This window comes from Danaus plexippus, chromosome 14 (assembly GCF_018135715.1).
Source record: "Danaus plexippus chromosome 14, MEX_DaPlex, whole genome shotgun sequence".
Taxonomy (NCBI): Eukaryota; Metazoa; Arthropoda; class Insecta; order Lepidoptera; family Nymphalidae; genus Danaus; species Danaus plexippus.
Window position 1 is genome coordinate 3,403,349 of NC_083546.1, and position 26,249 is coordinate 3,429,597.

Sequence of the window (26,249 nt, forward strand, 5' to 3'; positions counted from 1 at the left end):
TTTGGAAATTATATAAAATCGATTTTTTGGAAATGACATAAACTGATTTATAAAAAATCGATTTGGATAAGAAAATTATATAATATTATAATATTTGAATGGAATGGTGCATCCTCGGAATCAAATTCTATTTTGAACAATACTATCCTGGATCATTTGTAAAGCGCCATATTTTTCATACATTCTACCTTTGAGGCATATAACTTTTTAAAACTTAGCGTTACGTTACTAGGCAGTGTATTTATTTTTCCTTTTAATACTATATGTCAGCTATTTCTGTTCAAAAATTTTCTCATAACGCTTTATTAAGAATAAAACATAAAGAAGATAAATTACTAATAATTATTATATTGATATATAAAATCGGATTCTTGTCTTGGTCTCGATTCTCGCTCGACATAGTTTTTGTGTGTATCCTCTGAAATGGCGAGTCAGACACAGGGGATCCAGCAATTGTTGGCTGCTGAGAAACGCGCAGCAGAAAAGGTCTCTGAAGGCAGGAAGCGCTAAGTAAAACGTCTAAAGCAGGCTAAAGAAGAGGCTCAGGATGAGGTGGAGAAGTACAGACAGGAGCGGGAGAAGTAGTTTAAAGATTTCGAAGCCAAGCACATGGACACAGGGGAGGAAGTCACCGCCAAAATTGGTTCTGAGACCAGAGTGAAAATCGATAAGGTGAACAAATTGGTCCAGATGCAATAGGAAACCGTGATCACAGACATCCTGAATCTTGTGTACGACATCAAGCTGGAACTTCACGTCAACTAAAGCATATAATAAGCGAAACACAATAATTAATGTTACTTCTTTCGCTTTTAAAACCGTCGCGAATCAAGTTGTCTCTGTTATAATCCGTAGTCAATTTTGGCTTGCGTCAAATTTCGTGCCAAACAAAATGGCTGCCGTATAATATTATTAGCTTAAAGCCATTTAATATTTATTATCCTAAACATTTAATTATAAATAGCTAATAGGACGCCCTCTGCCCCATCTAGGAGACATAGGACCAAAAAGAGAAGAGAGATATATAAAAAAATATAGAAATATTTATATCTTGTTCACTTTAATTGTTATTGACATCATGTTTTAGACTTCAGTATAATAAGCACTGAATTATTACCTACTTCTGTATCCAATTTGACCAGGGATAGAGTTTAGCAGTTTCTTGTGGTAAAATTGTTGGGTTGACCGTTTCGAATTACCATTCAAAATATATATTTTTTATTGAGAGCATAATTATGTAAAGCAGCACAAATAACGTAAAAAACGAGTATTTTTTAAATATATGAGTCTTCCTAATGAATTCAAGTGGTTTTCACTATCAAATTGATAGCTATATTTAGGTTTTGTAATGCTTGCAATAGAAACACTGTCATTATAACATTTAATTATTTTTATTACATTAATTTCCTAACCAACGAGCTTTATTTTGGTTTAAATTAATAGAAAGAAAACCTTTTTTTTTTAATTTATGGACCCGTATTGATTACTAACCTTACTATTTCTTGTTAGCTCCTTCAGAATCTTATATAAAATTTGAATTATTTTTATAGTTACTTATTTAAATTTTCGTATTCTAATTGATACTCATTTTCAGGTCCATTCATCGCCATATAAAACGGCAAAGTACAAACCCTAACAACCTAATTTGAAACCAAGGCACAACGCAGTTTATTTTATAAGACGCTGAGATGTAAATAATATATGTAAAAAGCTTTCTTAAAAATATATAATAAACGTTTAGATCACCTAACATTACTGAAATAAAATATGCCAATTCTCCACCTTTTCCTATAACTGGTAACGATGATTTTGGTTATGGAAATATAAATCATGGAAAAAATTAACAAACTTCACGGTGCGTTTTTTTTGTATGTGAAAGGTGGCAAACGAGCGGCCGGTCTACTTCATGAGCAGTAGTGACTGTCGCCCATGGACATTCGCAACATCTTTGTTGCAGATGCGTTGCCAACCTTGATTGTTGAGGGAAAGGGGGGGGGTATAAGGAAATGGCAGGAAAGGGTGAGTATAGAGAAAGGGCAACCAGCTTTCTCACTCATTGAACGAAACGCAGCCACTAAAGGCTACTTCACGCCGATCTTCTGGGAGAGGATGGTACTTCTCCGGTCGAGCCGGCCCATGTTCGGGCTGTAGTAACTTGACCACAGCTAGGCTCTACCACCCTTAACTGTATGGTGGTAAAATTTGAAATCTATTTAAATAATTAACATTTTATTTCATCTCAAAGTGTCGAGAGAAGATTAAATTAACGCCGCTGGAGTGTGAACACAACTCACATGGGAATCTAATCTGTCGGAGCAACAACCACCTGAGAATCTCAAAATATTATTCCCGGACTAATTCTCATAAGAGGATAGCTCGTTATAAAAATAACTATGTGTTAATTGTACATAGACACCAACCCGGCTACATGAATTCATTTTTGCTTCCTTGTCGATATCAGAAATGGATGAATATCGAAACATCCATGTCCCGCTTGATCAGGGTTCGCAGGCTTGTTTCACAACAGAAGGCATGGTGTAATATCTGAATCTAAAAAAGATACCAGTTAAAGGAATTATTTTTGAGCTAGAAGACGACAGTTCAACCATAGTATATAGAACATTTAACGATCAAACCCCGTATATGTGCAAAGCTTAAACTTATCATAAGTACTAGTAACATGAAAAGATAACTTCGCATCTGAGCGAGAGAAGTTTAAGTTCAAGCCAATTAGATTTAGTTTGCATTGACGATTTGCGTCTGACAAATCCTGAGTTACGTACACTTAATAGAATAGATACTCGTTTGTGTAGGATACTTGCAGCTTTATAATAAAAGAAGAAATTCTGAATAGTGTTGCCTGTTATTCCGATGAAGGTAATCGTTGGAATTTAGTGGGTATTTGTATGCCTATCCAACGGAAAGCTACATACTCCTCCCATAGCCCCCTTAGGTCGAAGAAAAGTGACAAGTAGCTTACCCAAGGTTAACAAAAATTTTAGATGAAAGCAAAGGCTACCCACTAGCCACAGATAATGTTTTGAATTATTCTATATGGATAACAAAGACAGGTTGTGATAATGTAGAGAAAAAATTACAAAGACATAAAACACTGCTCTCATCAGAGATACGTTCCAAAATTCAATGAATCTCTCACCCGTTGTCAGTGATAAATTCATGGCGGACGTGGAGGCGCATTCTGCCGAGAGGTACGCCAGAAAATTAAGAAATCGTTAGCGGTAGATAATAAATAACAAAACCAACTGACAGACATTGTCAAGTCCTCTGCCCCTGATCACGGTTGCTGCAAAGTAACCAAAACGTCGGGAGTATGTAGTTTTTAAAAATAATAATACACGCCTAATAATCCAAAAAATATTGGTTTCATTTATTTGAATCTTCCACCGCTAACTGACCTCTTGCCCAAAATTTATGTTTTGACAACGGCAATTACCTACAATCTCCCTAACCTTACTGCGGTTCTTGTATGATAGAGGTCCTTATTTGTAATAGTAGGTAGTTTTAAAAATAATATTTTATATATCGTGCATAAATGAGGCATAAAGTATATGAATATGAAAGATATTATATGTGTAATGATGTTTCAGGTCGGTTCAGTACCTACCTTCAAATACAATACAGTCAAGAGCTGAAATGAAATTAAAGGGGAGTGCTTTATTCTACAGCACTCAATGCACTTTGAGCAAGAATTACTACTCCTACGTGCTTACAGCACAGTTCGAAAGGAGTATTTAATACAATGTAATGTTTTGAGTTTTGATTTGCTAATACCTAAAAGGTTAATGATCATAATCTTATTTTTATATTGATCAACCACCCGTAAATCTGCTAGTTGGTGATTTAATTATAAAAATTCTAACCGAAAATTTATAAAATTTATTTAGCAAATTTTGCTTAATAAATTTATTTTATAAATTTTATAAATTTTTGCAATATATATATATTTGTAAAAAATCTTCATAAATATAAACCATTTCTTTATATCATTTATATTACAAAAATGTTGTACAAAATTTATATTAATACCCAATGTTTACGGAAGAGCGAACGACAGGCACGCTTTTGTGTAATATTATACGCGAGATGTATACTTACACACCGGACATTCGTATACGTTATTTGCCATTTGAATATTAGTTAGTATATATAATTTTTTTGTGCTAAGGTAGTCTGACTCATAAAACTCATTTCGTGTTTATACTTACATGTGTATCACAAAGAGCCCGGAACTTTTAATATAAGGACCCAGTAACGTGTTTTAAGGATACATATTTCACTTTTAAAAGTATGTATTTTCATTACTTTTTAATTTGAATTATTCTAGTTCCTTATGCAACAATAAAGAGCTTTTATAACATAACCATAGGATTTAAAAAAAAACTAACCATCTACTATGATAAAACCGAAAGATATGGATGGATTCAGCAAGAATATAATATAAAAATTTAATAAATAATTAATGAACTTATAATATACTTTTGTAAAAAAATGCTTTACAAGAATGTTTACATTTTTTTACTTTCGTAATGACGGTTATTTTTCATGAACCATTTGGCATGTATGCCTGGTATATCGTATATATAATATATGGACTCTTGTCCGTTCTAAGCGGCAGCTAATGTCTATACAAAACCATTTACAGATTTTTTGGCAGCTATAATATATTTTTTTGTTTCATATGTTTGAACTGCTTAGTGAAAAGGTGGTATCTACAAAATATATCTTCTGAAGTTTTTTGTATTGTTTGACACACATAACACCATTGTATATTAAAGTAGAATCGGTCGAAGATAAGAGACACGGTGGAATGGAATGAAAAAAAAAACACAGATTTATCTCTAAGAACTTGCTACCAAAAACAAATATTTAACTGAAGGCTGCTTGGTTTGTGTATACATTCTTCCTCAAAGGGATATCCTTTAAATACATGAACATTTAATGTGTTCAGGATATGAACTATACTCACGCAAATCTTTGTAAGACTTTAATATTATGTTTTTTTTTTTACAACACTCAATATTCGATTTAAAATTTTAATTTCTTATTGTATTCGAAAACAAGAACTTATCAAGTTTTTAAAAAATCTTTATTTCTTCTTACCTTCATTTCTTAAGGAAAGCTAGTAAACCCTTATCGATCCATATATAATTTTTTTCGCCAAAATTAGCTAATTATTTAATAATAAATGTTACTTAATAGTTACAACTAAAAGTTTAACTTATTAGGTGAATATTTAAAAATGTGTTTTAACACTGCAGGTCATTTAACTATTGAATTGATAAAAAAGAATAGACTATATATTTTTCATTTTCAAAATAATATAATCCACTATTATAAGAAAAATTAAAGGTTTATTTATTTTGACCAACAAAAAGGAAATGCCGAAGAGACTTTGGAGTCATGTTTTAAAAATATAGTTGTATTTTTAATAACAAACCTAACTTATTTCTCCTCTGAACAGGATATGTTATATGGATATGGATGTTGCATGCAATGAAACAGCCATGTTACTACATTTCATTTAGGAGTACGTTTCTAAAATTCTGAAAAAGTAACAAAAGAGTTAAAAGTTTTATAAAATTATACAGTCTATAACCGCAACCGGGTCTCTACTTTAGTGAAGTATTATCAAGCTTTAAATTGGAAAAAAAATATTATTCTAAAAAAACATAAAAACATAATAGAAATGTATAAATATTACATAGGGGTTGACGCCATACCCAGATACCAGCTCAATAGCTCTTTGTGTATATCTTTTACTTTCAGTTTCTGAATTAATATATTATGTGTAAATATAAAAAAAGCCTTGACAGTGAGTAATTTTTATATACAGTGTCGACCCTGATTCAATTTTACTCGGCATTATTGATTTCAAAGGATTTGTTTATGAATATTCATTATAGTAAGATAAATAATAATGACCCAAAGATATATATTTTCAAAATTTGTTTATGAAATGAGGCAAAATTACTTGCATGCTATTTATCATTGCTTTTCAAACCTATTTTTAAAGAGGTTATATATGTATGCGACAAATAGATATGGTAAAATGGAAAATAAAAAAGCTATCAATATATACTGTCCAAAAAGTCGGCATAGTATTGGACTATCGGGATTATATAGTACACATTTTGATGCGTACTAGATAATCCCAACATTAATCAAAACATTTGTGTTTTGATTAATGTTGCATTATATTTGACATTAATATTCCATATTGTTTTTTACATACTAACTTAATTATTGAATATGTAAACACTATAGTTCAAAAAATATTATTTTTATATTTAACGCCATAACATTCGAAAACATTAATTATACACTAAACTATTTCCGCACTTCTCAACTTTGATTAAGGTTGTTTCTCATACCATGTGTTACATTAATCAAGGAACAGTCAAAGTCCTAAGAAAAAAGAAGTTGATATATTAATAATATCTTATATAACAAATGCATTAAATTCCCCTTTTTTCCACTAAAAGGTTGTTATTTTTTTCACTTAAACTATATCCCTAAGGTAAAAACACAACCTTCGAAATGTTAGGTATAGGTATGTGGTTTTTGAAGATGGATTAGTTCTTCATTTTATTTAAATTCCGAAATTGATGACACATATCATATATATATATATATATATATATATATATATATATATATATATATATATATATATGTCGGCGCAACGACATTTAACAAACCATTATAAAGGGTAGTTGTTTCATATGTATAGTTGTTTCATATGTATTTCACTTTAGAGGGTAGATGTGACATAAACAATGTCAAGGCGTTAGTAATAACTTTAACAAAATTATTTGTTTTATAGATCGTCGTACGATTTGTATTGAAGGAAAGTAAATGACAATTCGTATCGTGATTTGTAATATGTAAAGATAAGTTATTTTGTGAGTTTTAGTAAAACACAAACTTAAACAGTAACCATTTTGTAATCAATGTTATTCAATTATGATTTCTTTAAATTTTAAATGGCAATATAAAGTTTAGTTGGTTTAATAATTGATTACGAAAACATTTTGTAATAATTACTGTTTATTTGAATTACTACGAATAATCTTTGTAAGTTATTATTTAAAATTAAGAGTAAATGTAATGACTCCACGAAAACCATTTATATTCGGAGACATCTGTGGCGAGGACACAGTGGTGTGAGAGCTATCCAGGAGAAATTACTAAGTGTTAGTTAAAGTTGAAAATAAAGTGGTGTGAGTAAGTGAGAGTGCTTTATTGGTGAAAATGGATAACCTGATAGGTGGAAATAGTGTTATGTGACGATAACATCGCTGACGTCACAGCTCCTAATAATCAACTTGGACATGGCTCTTCGACATTGAGAGCTATCCAGGAGAAATTACTAAGTGTTAGTTAAAGTTGAAAATAAAGTGGTGTGAGTAAGTGAGAGTGCTTTATTGGTGAAAATGGATAACCTGATAGGTGGAAATAGTGTTATGTGACGATAACATCGCTGACGTCACAGCTCCTAATAATCAACTTGGACATGGCTCTTCGACATCAGAAGTGGGATTACCCACTTCTACTCGTCCATCTGACAATACTGGAGGCTCTGTTGCAGGGGTAAATACCGGATTATTAATTTTTTAAATGCTAAAAGTGATAAAGCGTATGTCGATCGTATTCCTGGTCAACCAGAAGCCAAAATTAAAATTACTGATACCTGCCATCATATGACCGGGACATGAATGTTGGAATCAGAGAATGGTGTCAACATATTACAACTGCAATGGAAACCTATAACTTTACTGATTACGAAATCAGAATGAAGGTCCGGAGTCTACTCAGAGGACGCACAAAGTTATGGGTTGACAATTGGTTAATATTTACAACAACGTGATCGGAATTGCGGGATGTTTTGATTACGACTTTTCACATCGAACCAGAGACTGGATACTCGCGGGACATCGTTCGTTTTAAAGAACATAACTATGATAATACTAAGGATACGCAATTTTTGTCACAAGCGTGGGTTCTATGGCGACGTATAAGAAAGGCAGTGATTGTTGTGTAGGGGATGAACGACTGCGAATCGAATTACTAAATGTTAGAGCGTCATCAGTACCCGAATTGATCTCTGTGGCATCGCCGATACGATACGTGAAACGGTCTCACCCTAATACATTGATTACATTACAAGGAACTATAAAACGAACAAATTTAGTACGATATTTGAAAGGTCTGAGACGATTTACAGTAGAGTCGCTATCAACATTAACAACAGTATGCGTTATAAATGATCTTCGAATAGAGATTCAGTTTCATATTGTACCTGACTGTTAGATATGTTCAGATGTTTTAAGTGGAATGAATTTGATTGAAAACACGAATTTTAGTGTGATAATAAACTCGCATGGTGCAATTTTTCTTCACCAACCTGCTATACGTCATGTGATGTCTAGGAGTGATAAATTTAATAATTTAAATTGCGACCTAACTGAACAAGATCTAATAAATAGATTAATAATTCTGCTCAACAAATATGAAAATCACGTGTTAAACACCGAAGTACTACAAATATGCTTAAAAGATAACGATAGATATGTAGAACGTAGACCATATCGATTAAGTCCTGTAAGGAGGGAAACAGTTCGTTCAATTATTAAGGAATTACTTGAACATAAAATTATTCGAGAAAGAAACAGCACCAACAGAGCTGTATACAGATGATAGTAGCATTGGATACGGAGCAGTTCTAGCTCAGATCGTTAATGGGCGCCGTCATCCAGTAGTATATATCAGTCAAAAAAAATAACTACTGACGCGGAGAGCCGGTACCACTCTTATGAGCTCGAGACTCTGGCAGTAGTACGGGCAACAAAACATTTTCGACACTATTTATACGGTCGAAAGTTTAAAATTGTAATGCTTTGAAAGCATCCAAACATAAAAAGGATTTACTTCCGTGAATTCATAGATGTAGAAACCCATCTAATGAAATATCTGTCAATATGATAAGCAAAGACATGGAATGGTTACAAATAGAACAAAGACTCGATGATTTACTTCGTCCTTTAATAAGATAGCATAAGCAGCGACCACGCAGCTGCAAATTATACACTAAGAGGTGTCCTAAAGAAAATTTTAACAGATCCTGTGCTTGGCCAACATGAAGTCATAGTCGTTCCTATCATCATTTCAGGGGAGTATAGTAAATTCATTTAAATGAAACTAATATTTTTCGGATATACGCGTGCTTAATTTTTGTTAAAATTACAGGCTCCCGACGTTTCGGTTACTTTTCAGCAACCATGATCACGGGCTGACGAGAATTTAATAAATTCATTTCACACCGCATTACATCACCCAGGATGGGAGAGAACTCTTCAAAAAATAAAAGACATGATTTTGATAAAATAATTACTTTAATCAGAAGATTTGTTGAAAATTTTATAATTTGCAGAACATCAAAAAATTCGTCAGGTAGCAACAAGTACGACTTCATCCAATCCAGACACCCACGGCAGCATTTCAAGTAGTACATATGGACATTACCTGGAAATTAGGAACTAGGAGTAGTGAAGGGTCAGTCTCGCAGCCTTGAAACGATTAGTACATCTTTTTGGAACACCAGTTCAGATCATGGTTGATGGAGGTCGAGAGTTTCTTGGTGAATTCAAAGTTTATTGTAACCGCTTTGGGAGCAACATACATTCAATCGCACCAGGAATAAGCCGAGCTAAAGGACAGCTTGAAAGTATCATGAGCACTTTAAAAAATGCCCTAACTATTATAAAAATTACACTACCGAAAACTGGCAGACTGCTCTTGAAGCATTGCAACTCTCGTTTAATTGCACGCCTCATAGAGTTACTGGAGTTGCACCTCTAACTCTTCTCACTCGTCGGCAGCATTGTGTGCCATCGGAACTATTAAGGTTAATTGATTTTGAGAATGAATTTATAAATTTTGATGTATTGGAGGAATATGTGCAACAGAAAATGTTGGCTTCGGCGAAATATGATAAACAGAGTTTTGAAAAAAAAGCAAGGGTAAGCTACGTTCATTTAAAAGAGGTGACGATGCACTAATCAAAACTAATCCTCGTCAACAAACTTCTTTGGATCTGAAAAATACTGAACCATACGAAATATACAAAATATTGGAACATGATCGTTACATGCTAAAACGTGTAACCGGTAGAGGCCGGCCGCGTAAGTTAGCTCATGATCAATTACGTCCAGCACCAAATCCAGCAGCAGCAGGAACCGTGTCGGCGGATCAGATTGATGATCCTCCACATTACGACAGTCCATTAAATGTTGAAGCTTCTAAAAATTTAGAAGTTGAATCCAATGAACGATCAATAAACTTGGTCCAACATTCATTGCTTAGTAAAGTATCAATTTATTGACAATTGTCTTTATCAAAAGATCTCTCAAGTTGAGGAACTTGACATGAGGTCAATAAAAAAAAAAAAAAAAAAAATAATAATAATAATAATTTTAGAACCTGTACTAAAATATTACCTTTCTTCAAATCTTTTAGAGGCTCTGTGGACCACGGACAAAAGTCCTAGACCACAGCATCGACCTACCTCAATCCCTTAGAGCCCCTGTGGACCACGGCGTACAAGACCGCCCAGACCACAGCAACATCATAAAATCAATATCCTCTGTGGACCACGGACAAAAGTCCCAGACCACAGCATCGACCTACCTCAATCCCTTAGAGCCCCTGTGGACCACGGCGTACAAGACCGCCCAGACCACAGCAACATCATAAAATCAATATCCTCTGTGGACCACGGACGAAAGTCCCAGACCACAGCATCGACCTACCTCAATCCCTTAGAGCCCCTGTGGACCACGGCGTACAAGACCGCCCAGACCACAGCAACAAACCCACTTCAATAAAAGTAAGCAAAGATGCGTGGAGCATTTTGCGTAAAAAAAAAAATAAAAAAAAACACAAACACAGGTTCAGAGAATCCAAGTGATCTCTTTAATACAGCGTATGTTGATACGTTGATATATCACAACAAAGTAAAACTGGTGCAGGGCACGCACCAGGCCGCAGAATGGCCGTGTCGGCGCAACGACATTTAACAAACCATTATAAAGGGTAGTTGTTTCATATGTATAGTTGTTTCATATGTATTTCACTTTAGAGGGTAGATGTGACATAAACAATGTCAAGGCGTTAGTAATAACTTTAACAAAATTATTTGTTTTATAGATCGTCGTACGATTTGTATTGAAGGAAAGTAAATGACAATTCGTATCGTGATTTGTAATATGTAAAGATAAGTTATTTTGTGAGTTTTAGTAAAACACAAACTTAAACAGTAACCATTTTGTAATCAATGTTATTCAATTATGATTTCTTTAAATTTTAAATGGCAATATAAAGTTTAGTTGGTTTAATAATTGATTACGAAAACATTTTGTAATAATTACTGTTTATTTGAATTACTACGAATAATCTTTGTAAGTTATTATTTAAAATTAAGAGTAAATGTAATGACTCCACGAAAACCATTTATATTCGGAGACATCTGTGGCGAGGACACAGTGGTGTGAGAGCTATCCAGGAGAAATTACTAAGTGTTAGTTAAAGTTGAAAATAAAGTGGTGTGAGTAAGTGAGAGTGCTTTATTGGTGAAAATGGATAACCTGATAGGTGGAAATAGTGTTATGTGACGATAACATCGCTGACGTCACAGCTCCTAATAATCAACTTGGACATGGCTCTTCGACATATATATATTATTCTCACATTATTGTCCTGTCTATGATTCTCTAGTGATAGCCGCTATTTATATTTATATCTATAAGTTTCAAGACCAGTGATCAAATAACCTCACTAAGCTCACTATAGCCAAGTCCCTCAGGGCGTGAAATTAGCAATAATTTCTCTTAATAGATAGTTTAAAAAAAAACTAAATATAGTTTGACTGTGATAATACATATTTGAGATTGAATATGAAGCTGAATAGGAAATAATATACTAACAGGTAACATAGAATATACCCTTAATTTTCTCAATGAATAAGTGTGCAGAGCAAAACAGTAAAACTGGTAAAATTATTTATAAGGAGTTTTTTAGTTAAATTGATTGTTGATTGTGTGAATAAATTTTCAAATCTACAGATTTTTCCGTTATAAATAAAAATCACCAGTATTATGCTTTAGTATAATAAAAAAAAAACTATTGCTTGTTTCTTTTAGTTTAATGTGTATGCATTTTTATGTAAATCACTCTGGAAGCGCTCTGTGTGTTATGAGCTGTGTAATGATGACTCTCGAATGCTTTAATAAAATCCTTAAAAACATTTTTAAAGATTTATAATTTCATTTATACAGGATAAACGATAAAATTTGTAGAATATCTTATTATTCATAATTATCAATTAAATAAGTTTTTATTTGATAGCGTCCCTTTGACAATATTTAAACTTTCGTTTGAGATTGTAAAAAAGGAAATTTCAATAAAATATAAAATAATAGATCGGATAACCCTTGGTACAATGTTTAATTATTTCATTACTTATTAAAAAAATTACTACAATTTTGCATTAAAATTTTTTAAAATTCGACTTCTTCTGTAAATTGAATCGATTGTTATTTGAAATTATTATTTTCTCGCAATTTTCAATTATGCAGCTAGATGTAAAACATGTTCTATATTGTATTCACGGTTAAGGGGTATCGAAAACTTTGATTCACATGTGTATGTATTTATTTGTTAATGGTGCATACAATGTTAAAATTATCTCCTTATGTGATTTCCACACATTAAATTAGAATCTGCAATATTAAATAAGGAAACAAGAAATTAACATACTATGCTACGTATGCAAATGTTTGTTAGAACGCGTGAATGGAAGTAGGTAGGAATTTTTAAGTCATACATTTGAAAACTATAGAACGAATTTTGATGAAAATTCGGTAATGTTAATAAAAATGTAGAATAATGTAATAGAATTTCTTTTTGGAATAGCGTAATGGTGCCGAATAAACACGATATAAAAAAAAAATTGGCACCTTTTATCTACATCTTTAATTTAAATATATTTCATTCTTTAAATTAAGTGTATGCAAATAAAATGATAGTCAGCAGAAAACTATTCTGTAAATTTTGTTTCAATATTAAAAATACATCAACCTCATCCAAGTGATCCTATAAAAATTGTCCTTTATGTACTTACCATTCAATAGAAATGTATTTTTTTGTGCTTTGGCATGAAATTAATATATATTTAAAATGCATTCGTTCTCGAATATTTTTCAGGATTTAATAACGACAAGATGCAAAAGTAAAGACTATCCATTATATATTATAGTCGGTGGGTCATACACAAAATATTCAATGAACAACGTCAGAACTGTTCATAGTCATAGTTAGAACTGTTCATAGTCATAGTTACAACTGTTCTTCCTTAAAAAGACAAGAGGTATTTAAAAACGACTAAAACAAACGAGGTAGAAGAGTTGTGCTTGGAGTAGGTTTTATTCTGATTTTTTTATATTTCAAATAATTTTGCGATCATATAATATTTTTTATACCAAATATTCTTCAAGTATAAAATAATTCTTTATTAGATATATTAATTTATTTACACGCTATCCTATGTCACATGATTAGAACACCCAAGAGAATATAGGATATTTATTAAAAAAATATAATACTATAAATTTATTAAAAGTGACAATATTCGTTATGTAATACGAGTATAGTCCTAAGCCTTATTTTCTTTATAAAATTATTCTAGTAAGAAATTTTAAATAATTTTTGTATGATTTTAAGTAAAATAATAAGTTGGAGAAGATTGCGCAACAAAATACGAAAGTCAGCTTAAAGTATGACCGCATTAATTTAATTAAAGCGAAGACAAAAATTGTTCCTTTAAAATTACTTTCGCATGGAACATTAACTCGTAAAACTTTTATAATCTTATCCTTTAAAACAAAAATTTTAAGGCTATACTAATAAAACATTTAATTTTATTGGGTGCAATTGCGGACAGCTGATAATTTTGTATGTTCATGGTACATACATTATATTTTCAAATGATTAGGTCTTCTTTATGATAGAAAAAGAAACTTTCAATAATTGACAATGAAATAAAAAATAATATTTCAAGTATTAAGTATTTCTAGTCATCGCATTTCGAAAGCAAAATGTAGTAAATAACCGTTTGTCACAAGTCAATACAATACTATAAAATTGAGACCGTGTTGAATGAATTCAGAATGAGGTTAAGAAAATTGGTGTTCAATAAATTCTGCTGTTAGTACTGAAGAGCAATTTTTTAAATACATTAATAGGAGATTAAACAAAGTATACAAATCTTTTTGGACATTTCAAGAATTATATTTAACACTTTAAATAAAAATACGATATATACCACGATTTTACATTTTTCATGTTATAACCATGTTTCATGTATATCCTAAAACGTTATGAAATTATAAAAATATAGAACTGAACTCTAGTTATCAGATAACGATTTTTGAATCTATTATTTAAGAAGTTTAGATAAGGTATAAAATTTTTTTAAAGCTGTGATTTTAAAGGTTATGATTTGAAGCCTAGTCAAAAATTTAATTGACTGAACATTAGTAATTTACTTTAAACATGTACACAACAAAAAAAGTTCGATTTTGTTTTAGGATTATCTCGAAGCACATTTTTTCGCCGTTTCTCGTCTTGCGGTTTTTGTAGTATTGGTACATAATGGTAAAAAATAAGAGCGGTTAATTTTGCGATTTGACATTTTTTTATATTTGACATTTTTTGACTATTTAACCATGACAGAATGAAATAAATCAAAGCTCAAAGCACTGTACTTATGTATTATCTCCGTATACTACTATGTGTAAAAACTAACATGATGATGTCACAAGCGCTCGGATTTGTTCGGGAGTTGTCGGCGCGTCTTCGGTACTGGGTTTAAAAATAAATTTTTATTTTGATATAACTTTTTAATTATTGCAAAAAATAAAAATTGTTTTGCTATAAAACTTATGTATGATCATTCTATTTAAAAAAAAAAAAATCACAAACCCTATTCCGATTCCTGCTATGAATGTATAAAATTTTTTAACAAAAAATAATCCCTTGAATCGACTGTCATTCGTTACTGGTATAGCAAGACATTGATTGATACAACGAATACTAGAGATAGCATGGATAATCTTTAGGTTGCAATATGAACATCATCAACAACAACAACGGTTGCAACATCTTAGTAACTGTTCTAACACTTATCCTTTTGTGGATTTTTTAAAAATATTTGTAGGCTTATATTTTATACTTAAGTCTTTTTTGTTAATTCATTCATAAAAATAAATAATATTATCCGACTAATACAAAACAGTAATAAGATAAAAATAAAAGGAAAGTTAATTCGTTTATTTCTGAAAAATAACTTATATCTATAATTTTAAAATATTTTATATAAAGGGTTGTAAAATCTTAGGACTAAACAGGACAAAACAAAAAATATTGAGAATTTCAACAAACTTACATGGAAAACTTCTGAGTCATGATCAAGTTTTTCAAAATAAATTAAGACAACTTTTTAACCCCATGAAGCATGTGTACTAAATTCCCAGGGTGTTTGTGAGGGTAGCAAGAGATTATTAGCTTAAAAATATTAACAAGAAGAAAAATCAAGTTATTAAAGAAATAAATTATGAGCAAAGAAAAAAGTGCGGGAATAGAGAGCAAAGTTTAATTGGCAATTATAACTAAATAACAAATAGGAATTATGGGCATTATATTTTTACAACTAATATCATCGGAACCCAATAACATTGGTATTAAAAGTAAAAGAGTAAAACAAAATTTACAATAAATTACATTGTTATAGAAAGAGGCAAATTAAGAATTTTTTTTTAGAAACGTACCTTCCAATACACGTCATTCAAGAATTAATATGAGGTCCTTAAAAATTTCTGTAATTTTTGTTGGCTAAATGAAATTGAGAGTTTTTTATATAGTAGCTTTTTATTTCTTAAGGATAATCTCGCAGAAATAGTGTAAATTTAGTTCAAATATAGTTTATATTTTTATTATTGCCTAGCAAAACACTAAATTCTAAATACAAAAACTGGCTCATCAAGCGAATTTTAAATATCATATTTATACATTTTCAGCTATTCTCTGGAACGTAAACAGATAAGCAATGAGACTTATTATCATAGGGAAATTAATGGAATTGGGAAAAAAAAAACAAACGTTAAATGTACACAATCGTATTACTAATGATTACAGAAGAAAGATAGGACGTTATCTCATCGGTAATGAGTTATTTATTATGATTACTTCCGGATACTATTTGGATAAAACACATAATTTAAGAAATAAACAGGAGTTTTGGTGTATTTATTATGCCTTCACATCAGAACATAATAAATTATATGCTAGTAGAAAAATATATAGACGATAACAATCGTATTTTGGTACTTCAGATGATGATAATTCTATCTTCTTTATCTTAATAGGTGCTAAGGGAATTGAATATCTTTTAGATTTTATAATTTTTAATTCTTAGTAGTAGGAGGATAGACAGAGCATTGATAAAGTATCTATGTACATAGGGCGTTGGACGGAAAAGCTATCTAGGAACTGTCAGAGTTCTACTTTTATTTGTTCCATTAATTTTCCTTTAGCTATCGGTATTTCTTTTAATTATTGATTTGTGGAAATCCATTGTATACGTTTTTTAAAATAAAATATAATAAATGGATGATCAAATATAAGTTTTAGCACAAAACGTTTGTGTTTTTTTTTTGTCGAATCCAGGTAAAATAATATATTTTTTGCACATATATGTTGCTATTTATTATATTATTTTTGTATACAGTATACAACTGATATTCTGTTTTGAGTTTTAGTCAGTAATATAATTTTATTGCCTTGAAAAAATATGGGAGATGTTAAACCTTACAATTTATTATGATTTAATGATCAAATACAAGTTCGCAAGGAAAATTTTGTAATGTTCGACAAAATGTAACTCTTCGCCAGCAACAGTAGAAATCCTTATTAAAACCTCAGTTTAAACCTTATTAAAACAACGTATATTTTTTAAACCTCTTTAAAACAACATGTATTATAATAAAGATAGTTGTTAGTGAAGCGTCCTGTAATGTATTATTATCAAATTTTATGATTTTTATGTGATAATTGATAACACTACTTTGTTATGAATTGCAAAATTTAAAACTTATAACCTATACCTGAGACTGCATTGCCTCGATGTTAGGATTGCAATACCATTCCATTGCTTTGGTGTTCGTTCCGCGGAGTCAACAACGTCACTCGTGATATGATATTTTTTCCATACAACAAACATTAATAAGACAGTATTAAATAAAAGACAAGTAATTAATATGGAATATGTATGAATAAAAGTTTTTTTATCATTTATGTTATTAGTTAAGGATGTTAAAATACATCCCAGACTTTTTTTAATTTTTGTGAACTCTTTTATAAAAATAATAAATAAGCAAGTTAATTATTGACCATTATTAATGATTTATCAAACAGACAATTTTTTTGTAATAATAGTTAAGATAAAGTTTTGACATTAGGTATTTTAAAAAATATGTGTATCCCTCGACGATAAAAATTTTCTCTTCATAATTACTCCTCGGTATGGCTTAAGTCGGTATTTATAAGCTTAAATAGTTCTCCGCAATGTCACGTTTTAGGAAGAAGACAATACGGAGTTTGGTTCTCCTAAGTGAAAAGCTCAAAGACAATAAAGCTAAAAAAATAAGGAGATGGGTTGGATTTAAAAGTTATATAAGTAGTAAATTTTAAGAAATTACTAATAGTACCAATTTTGTGAATAAAAAATTCTTACACAGCCATTTACAGGTCTCTTTTATTTAACATAAAATATTTATATAGTAATTAAGAATATGAACCAAATGGATTTGACAATAAAATATACTATCCGGGTTAAAAGGTGCCTAATGGAAAGAGATCATAGAGAGAATAAATAAGTTTTACGATGAGACCGTATTTGCATAAGGAGTGATTACATTTTCTAATATTGCTTTAATTTGTAGAATTGCAAATAAGACCAAGACTTGGGCTAGACATGGCTCAAATTTACCATGCTATCGTTTCAAATAATAGTATCAATTACACAAGAAGTTGGAAAAATTGGAGGAAAATATTGGATACTTATATATGTTGTTTTCTATTACTTTTTTCTTAATAAAACAATTAATTTCAAACTATTGAATATTTGAACGAGTACCGTCATAAGGCTTTTATAATGTATTTGAGTTAATAATTTCATACATCTAGTATATCTAGTCCAAGTCTTGGACCACTGCACCGTTCCGATGCTAGCATTTTTTTGTTTCTAATTAAAAACTTACGTTAGAACTATAATATACAAAAAATTCTAAACGGTTCGTTAAGCGTAATGGCACCATCTTGGAATAAGCATATAGATGATCGGTAGAGCCGAAACGTGTTAGAATGCAGAACTCGTGTAGGACGAATTGCATCACGGTGCACCGACGATTTAAAAAAGGTAGCAGGTAGCGGCTGAATGTGATATGTACCTTATAGAACAGTTGATGCACTTTGGTGAATGGAAATTGAGATAAAAGACTAATCTGATATAAACCCAAATTGATGAAAAGGATTATGAAGAAACAAATTATTTTAAGCGGAAACATCTATCTGACAAATATGGAGAAAAAATTTAATACTAATTTAAGGATGCATATGAAGAGGTACACGGATTGAAGGCGAATTAAGTATTTTGAATTTCAAGAAATTGTGTTTTCTAGAGGAATAGTCAAATTAAAATTTTATTTTCTGTAGCGTTTTCAAATAGAAATATTATAAACTATATATGTCTATCAAAATTGTTTGCGGTTCATTCATCTCCCTAAAACTTGACAACGGCTGGACCTATTTGGCCAATTGTGTTCTTGAAATACTCGTACAATACTCGATAGTAATTGAATAAAAAAAATCATGTTTTTCCTTTGATGTATCTCCCGTCATGTCGTTTAGAAATCGACTTGAAAGAATAGTTTAAAAAGAATAACCAATTAAAATATTTGTATCTTTTTAACTATTTAATTATTCTCATTAGATAAAAAATTATTCGTAGTTTTTGCTAGCTACAGGGTTTGGGATAACTATGTATTACATTATTTTTATATTAATTGATCAATTTTAAATTTCTGGACACTACCATAATATTCGACGTTTGACAACTATCTTATATGTCGATCCATCCTTCTACCTCTTTGTCGATTGTTAATCGATACTTGAGACAAATAGTGCATTTTTATATCTGTATGATTAATTACCAATACGTGCGAGAGTCGTAGTGGCTTGGAGGTTAAAGGCCCGCCTCTCACAAGTGAGGGCGCGGGTTCGAATCCTGGCAAGCACCAATGCGATCTTTCATATGTACTTTCTAAGAGTATTTAGACACCACTGACAGACGGTGAAGGAAAACATAATGAGGAAACCTGTTCTTATAATTTCAAATTATAAGATTGAAATCGCCAACCCATCTTGAGCAAGCGTGGTGATTAATGCTCTCACCTTGTCCATGTGAGGCCTTTGCTCAGCAGTGGGCTCCGATAGGCTGATGATGATGATGATGATGTGCGAGAGAACTTTTGAACTTCGGTGATCCTTTGTGACGGTGACTTTAGAAGTAAAGGGCAATTTTTATGTTGATCCTTCGTGGTAGAGACACTTCACTGCTAGGTAAGAGGGAACTTTACACACAATGATCAACTGTACTTTACGACGTCTAGAAGAAGACGACCTAACTTAGGTCGTCACAGTCAATCACATATGCGAAAGATACTTGACGTGCTAACGGCACCGATGACCGGAGAGAGACAGATTAAGAAAATATTTTTTTTTTTTTTAGTTTTGATTTGACTATAGCTGTTAGCCCTAATGGCTTTGATAGCGTCACCGGCAGGGGTGGGTGGCCCAATGGGGCCTTTCCGTTAAATTAAGACCTGAAAACTCCGTGAGTAAGGAAATAGTCGTATTGCTATAACTGAATTGCGGCTTTATTTACTGAGAATGAAGTTGATAGCCTTAGAATTCAACAAGTTCGTGCACATCAAACACAACAACTGCGAGCATGACGAGCACTCCCAAATTGCAGTGCTAATGTCATTCTGGAACGAGCTGAATTCTACTATTTTCCGGCAATAGATTATTGTGCTAATAAATCAGTAACAATTGGAGAAATGCCAATAATTTGTAAATATTGTAAGGCGTTTAAATACAGTGATGAATCTACTGGATTATGTTGCGCTGATACCCACCTTTACACTTTTTAATTTCAAGGGTTGGTAATGATTCTAAGCATTTCTTTACCAACATTCAGAAATATAACAGTCGTTTCCAGATGACATCGTTTGGTGCTACACATATTATCCAGGACAATTTCATGCCCACTTTCAATATGTTATACCCTAATACATTTATATAATATTTCAGTTTGTATTTATATTATTATTGAACAAATATTTAAAAATTACATATACAAGGACAAATTACATATTGCGGTCGCTGTTACGTCTAACAGTTGCAGATCATACATTTTAAACTTATTTTATGGGCAATTCAGATGTGGAAGTTGATAAGTGTTGTGCTTATTTATCCATCATAAAACATTTAGTTGTAGGTAGTTGTGCCTAGTATAAATATGTCATATGTCAGTACTATAATAGATGCTCAATTAAACAGACTCTTGCTATTATAGTCTTGTTATTTCACGCCAACTAAAGAAGGTGCGATGCCTTAATCACACTGGTGACCCGATATCAGCTTGAATACCTATCTGTGAATCTTACTTTTGAGGTTAAAATGACGCCTTAACAAATAGCAGGAGTCAATATAAGTGATCCACCAGCATTGGCAGCTTAATAGCTGCAGCTTGGCAGCTTAATAGAACGGTAATCCGTGTCATCCAGAATACCAGAACTTTGGTGCGACCAACCGCGACTTTAGTTTATTCAATGCGAAGCCATCCTTTTACCTCAAAAGTTGTATCGAATGAAGCGCGATTTAACTTAGTTGTCACCAAATTAGGTAAAGACCTGCTGTATGACGGGTCAGTGACATATTGATTATACCGCCAAAAGTCAAGAAATATGATTCCCTGAATGAGCAATTATTAAACGTCTACGAAGAATCGGAAATAAGATAGTTCCAAAAACTACTAAGTGAAATGGAACTTGGGGATCAGCAACCATCTCCGCTTCTATGGCGAATGAGAGACCAGGCACGTGAAATAATTTCGGAAGAGACATTACATATAATATGGCAAGGGCATCTGCTTCCATCAGTTCGAGGTGTTCTAGCAATCAGTGAGGTGAGGGATCTTGAAAATTTTGCAGCCGTTGCTGACAAGGTTAAGGAAACAACACGACCTTTGCAAGTAGCTGAAGTTCAAGCTATGTCGAGTTATTGCCGAGATATAAAAATTAAGTCTAAAATTCGTAATATCGAGAAACTTGGGAATAGACGTGGAAAATAAAGAGGTCATCGTTTGCGTACTCGATCAGTGTCTCGTGTTCGTAACACGATGCAATACAACCCGGAATGGTTAAGTTTTTATCATTTTAGATTTTGTCAAAGAGGAAAGAAATGTATAGCGCCATGTGCTTGAAAAAATTTACAAAATAAGGCAAACAAGGGAAGGAAAAAAAGGAAGATTAGCGCAATTGTTTAAAATTTTTAGTCGACTCAGGAGCAAATATTTCAGTTTTACCAGTGAATAGTCAAAGATTATATATAATAGTGGGTGTGAGGACTGTAAACTTTACGCCGCAAATGGCACCGATATAAAAACATATGGTGGAAAAACTTTAAATTTGGACTTTAGCTTACGTCGATCATATCGTTGGACTTTAGTATTTGCGGACGTTAAGCAACCTATTTTAGGGAGTAATTTCTTAAGCCATTATAAGCTATTAGTAGATGAAAGTAAAAGATAACTTATCGATTCAGTGACTAGTTTACAAGCTATTGGATCAGTACAAAATGGACTTAACAAAATTTTCTTTCGGTTAGAATAATAAATTGAAATAAAGAGTACAGAAAAGTTTTTATGTGAATTTCCCAACGTTACCAAACTTATGACCTTTAAAGAAACTCCAAAGAATTCTGTCGTCAACTACGTAGAAACTACCAATTCAGCTGTTTACGCGCCCCCGAAACAGCTAGCGCCGGACAAGTACAGTACCTAGGATTAAAGCCGATTTTCAGCCAATGCAAGAAATGGGCATTTGTAGACTATCAAAAAGTAATTGGGGTAGTCGATTATTAACTTAGCTAAATGCGAGTTCGGAAAACCTGAGTTAAGATTTCTGGGATTTCGAGTATCGAAAAAAGGACTGGAACCATTAGAAGAGCAAGCTAAAGTTATATCGTAAATTTCGAGACCAAAAACCGTTGAATAAATACGTCGCTTTCTCGGAATGATAAACTTTTATAGACGTCATCTGCCTAAAGCCGCCGAAATGCACGCAAATAAAAAATATTTTTACATAAAAGCATTAAAGACGCTGTTACCTCGTCCTTTCCAGTACCTTATTGTTTAATAGCGATAATGACAGATTGCTCGAATTCTTGCGCAGGCGCTGTTTTACAACAAAGAGAAGTTAATTCATAAAGACCATCAAACACATTCGATCTCTCATAGAAGACAGGCTAATAACAGTTGTACGGATCATAAGCCTATAGTTTATCTTTAGCAAATAATTAAGTTGGTAAGAATGATACTCCAAGGCGAATCCGACACTTGGATTTTATAATACAATTGTGTACTAATATAAAACATATTAATGGAGCGCAAATCATTGTTGTCACCCATAGATTACGAGGATTTAGCTAAACTGCAACGTGAGGATTACGAATTTAAAAATGTAATGTAATTTAAAAATCTGAATTTCAAACAAATAATATTGCCATATTGCAATAAATCTATATATTGCAGAGTATCTAGAAATAGAGTATGTACATGTTTATTTGCCCGAACGATTTCGAGTATGAGCTGGGGCACATCATTATAGCTCAAAATGGGGCAGGAAATGGTGCCACCTCTTCAGCAGCAGCGACAGAAGATTCAAGTCAAACTTCTCTAATAAGATACGAAATATATCTACTTTACATCATCGCATGCATGTTGGCAGGCATAGCTTACATGATGTGGAGAAAGTGCAAGGAAAGTTACGCGCACTATATGAGACGAGAGCTCCAGGACTGGCGGCAATCACAGGCGTCGAGGGGAATAAAGCTTAAACAGCGGTTCTCCTCCTCAACAAGTGATTATATGAAGTGAAATTGCATTAGTTATGAGTATATGTTATGTTATTTAGTGTTACTTTAAAAGATTTATATGTACATATTTTTTATTTCTTGTTACAATTTAGACTACGTATGCATTGAATTATATTATATTTTTTTTATATATTTGTTATTACAATGTAAGAAAGAGTTTTAATAACAGTCAAAGTTATAAATTAATTTTTGTATGTAGGTAATATGCATTTCGAGGGTGAAATGTTATTGTGATTTTTTTTTAATAAATAATTATGTATCGTAGTGTATTAGCATTTAAAAATAAAAGGGGGAAGTTTTTGTGCCTAATATAAATATGTACTATGTTACATGATTTTATTATTCAGTACTGTAATAGACTCAATTAAACAGTCTTTCTATAATAGTCTTGTTATTTCACGCCTACTAAATAAGTTGCGATACTGTAAGAACATAGTTTTTGTCAGTTCTATTTAGTTGAGTTACATATGTAGGTTAGATTGTTTTTATTAGTTTAGCATTTAGGGACATTGAAACCTTTTTGTTTTGTTTATGTAGTATGTTTTTAAAAGTTTTTTGTTTATTTTTACGCAGACGAAGTCGCTGGTAATAGCTGTTTATATATGAATATATTGTTTACCTGGAAAATATTATAAATAATAATAAATACTAATCCACTGTGGCAAGATAAAACGAAATGGTACTAATTTCCGTTTACATACTCTAAATTTCATACAAACCTTTTTGATTTTTCGAGGTTGGCAGATTATATGCATTTTTACGGGTCAGATTTGAAAAGGTTCTAGTGAAGCGTAGTCATTAACGAAGCTGAACAAATTACAAGAGCACTTTTGTCCTTCAAAATTAACTAGTTGTTGCCTAGTTTATTAAATAAATAAACCTTTTAAAATTTGTGTGATTATTATTCTAGTAACATCAATTAATTCAAAAGTGTAATTCATTAAAATAATTGGTGGTTTTATGTACAATTTAAATTTTTATGCATGATAAGCTTAAATGATATTCGTAAGATTGACAATTTATTTTGTAAATGAATATGTTAACAACATGTCATCGGGTGATGGTTTTTTTAATCCAACTTAAACTAAAAAAAAATCCAAATAGTTATATAATATAAATATAATTATTAACAATCTTAAAATAAATATCAAATACATCGATCAATACATTAATTACTGGAAATAACTAAAATCAGTTGTGTTTATTTACTAACAAAATATAATTTTCTCTAATAAATAACGAATAAGTTTTAGGTAGTTTATAAAAATTATTCTAGTTCATGAAATAAAGTATTGAATATATTATTTTATAATAGTGATTAGGCTGATGCCCTTTTTTTTGAGAGGGAAAATCATATGACCCCTCTTGTCATGGGTGGGGTAAGAGGGAGTGTCAGACTCCTATTTACTAAAAGTCCACCAAACCTTCTCCTACTTCGAGTCAGGTCGCGGTACATAATTACGCTTGCACCCGCAACCTGGCTTCACATCTGCTCTAGGGCCCCATCTGGGGTGGTCTGATGGCTCTTTGAGGCACGCGCGGTACGCTACTCGCCATACGCTCGGGTCTGGTTCTGATCGGGCGGCGAGATACCTTTGCCCGCCATCCGCGGAGCCGCGCTTACGGTGGCTGGAGATCGTCTGAATCCCCAACGCTAGCAGCGTCCCCTGCGGTGGCTGGGGCGTGAGGGGGATCGTTTTCTCACGCGCTTCGCATCATCGTTATCTAGCATAACTAGAACTAACAAAGAGATGGCCTCTCAATATCTCTCCCTGCGCAGCATGGCCTGAACTATGATCGGGTGCGTGAGGTCGCCGCCGCCGACTGCTTGTCTTAGAACACGGCGGTGCCCAGCCTAAGTTGGACACACCGCCACTGTAGCTTCACCGTGTCCTCCGGAAAGTCGTCGCAATGAAGACACCCGGGTGTTTCTTCCCTCTGAATGCGAAACAGGTACTTCTCGAAACTTCCGGGTCCGGTAAGCTCCTACGTCAGGCGGAAAATGAGGACACCATGGAATCTCTCCAGCCACTGTGCAAAGAGGGGTCTTAAAGCTGCAATAGCATCAAGCCCGTCTCTCAGCTTAGACAGTCGTTCCTTTCACTGCACCATCAGATCGCGCTAGAATTATTCCCGACATGCTCTAATCTGTCGCGGCGGTGGAGTTTGGCCCATTTGACATTAGGCTAATACCGTATAACTGAGTTATAAAGCATATAAAAGTATTTTAAATGATGTTATGGTTTAAAAACAAAAGGAGATAAACATTTAATTCAATAAAAAATATTTTATAAGTTATCCGATAAGAGTTTGGTTCGAAACTTTTATAATATACAATCCTAAAACTTATTTATGATTGACTAGTGTTAGTTAAAAAAAAATTAACTTCAATGGTCAATTTATGTATAAAAATTCCTTTCATCAATTATTCAGTTTTAGTTCGCAAAATATATTAATACAATTTCTTATCTTTCCTCTCCCTGACTGTAAAAAAGTATTTTCTGTAACATTTCTATAGGTAAGAGACATATTGGTTAGTCTTATAATTAACTTCATGTGTCATAATATTTTTATCAATTTACTAACATAACAAACCATATTTCTGAGCTTCATAGCCCTAATTCATGAAATTAAAAAAACATATTTACACGTTTTCTATTAAAAAAACTTCAAATTTTAAGTATTCAGGATAAATGATCATAATTTTAAATATCCAAATAGTCTTAGATTTATTTCATGAAATGAAAATTTCACTTTTCAAATTAAAGGTCTTTTTAACAACAAAATTATTTGTTTAAGCTAGAAATGAAAATAAAAATGTGGTTTAAATTTATATACAGTACAGTAGACGTCCGTTAAAAATAATATTTTATGTAATGTTCAAATGAAGTTGTCGC

The 26,249-nt window shown here is 32.1% G+C and overlaps 2 pseudogenes; both read left to right on the forward strand.

The window, feature by feature from the left end:
• Positions 1-372: 372 nt before the first annotated feature.
• Positions 373-765, forward strand: LOC116769555 (V-type proton ATPase subunit G-like; annotated as a pseudogene).
• A 6,769-nt stretch (positions 766-7,534) lies between these two features.
• Positions 7,535-11,631, forward strand: LOC133319189 (uncharacterized; annotated as a pseudogene).
• The last annotated feature ends 14,618 nt before the right edge of the window (positions 11,632-26,249 follow it).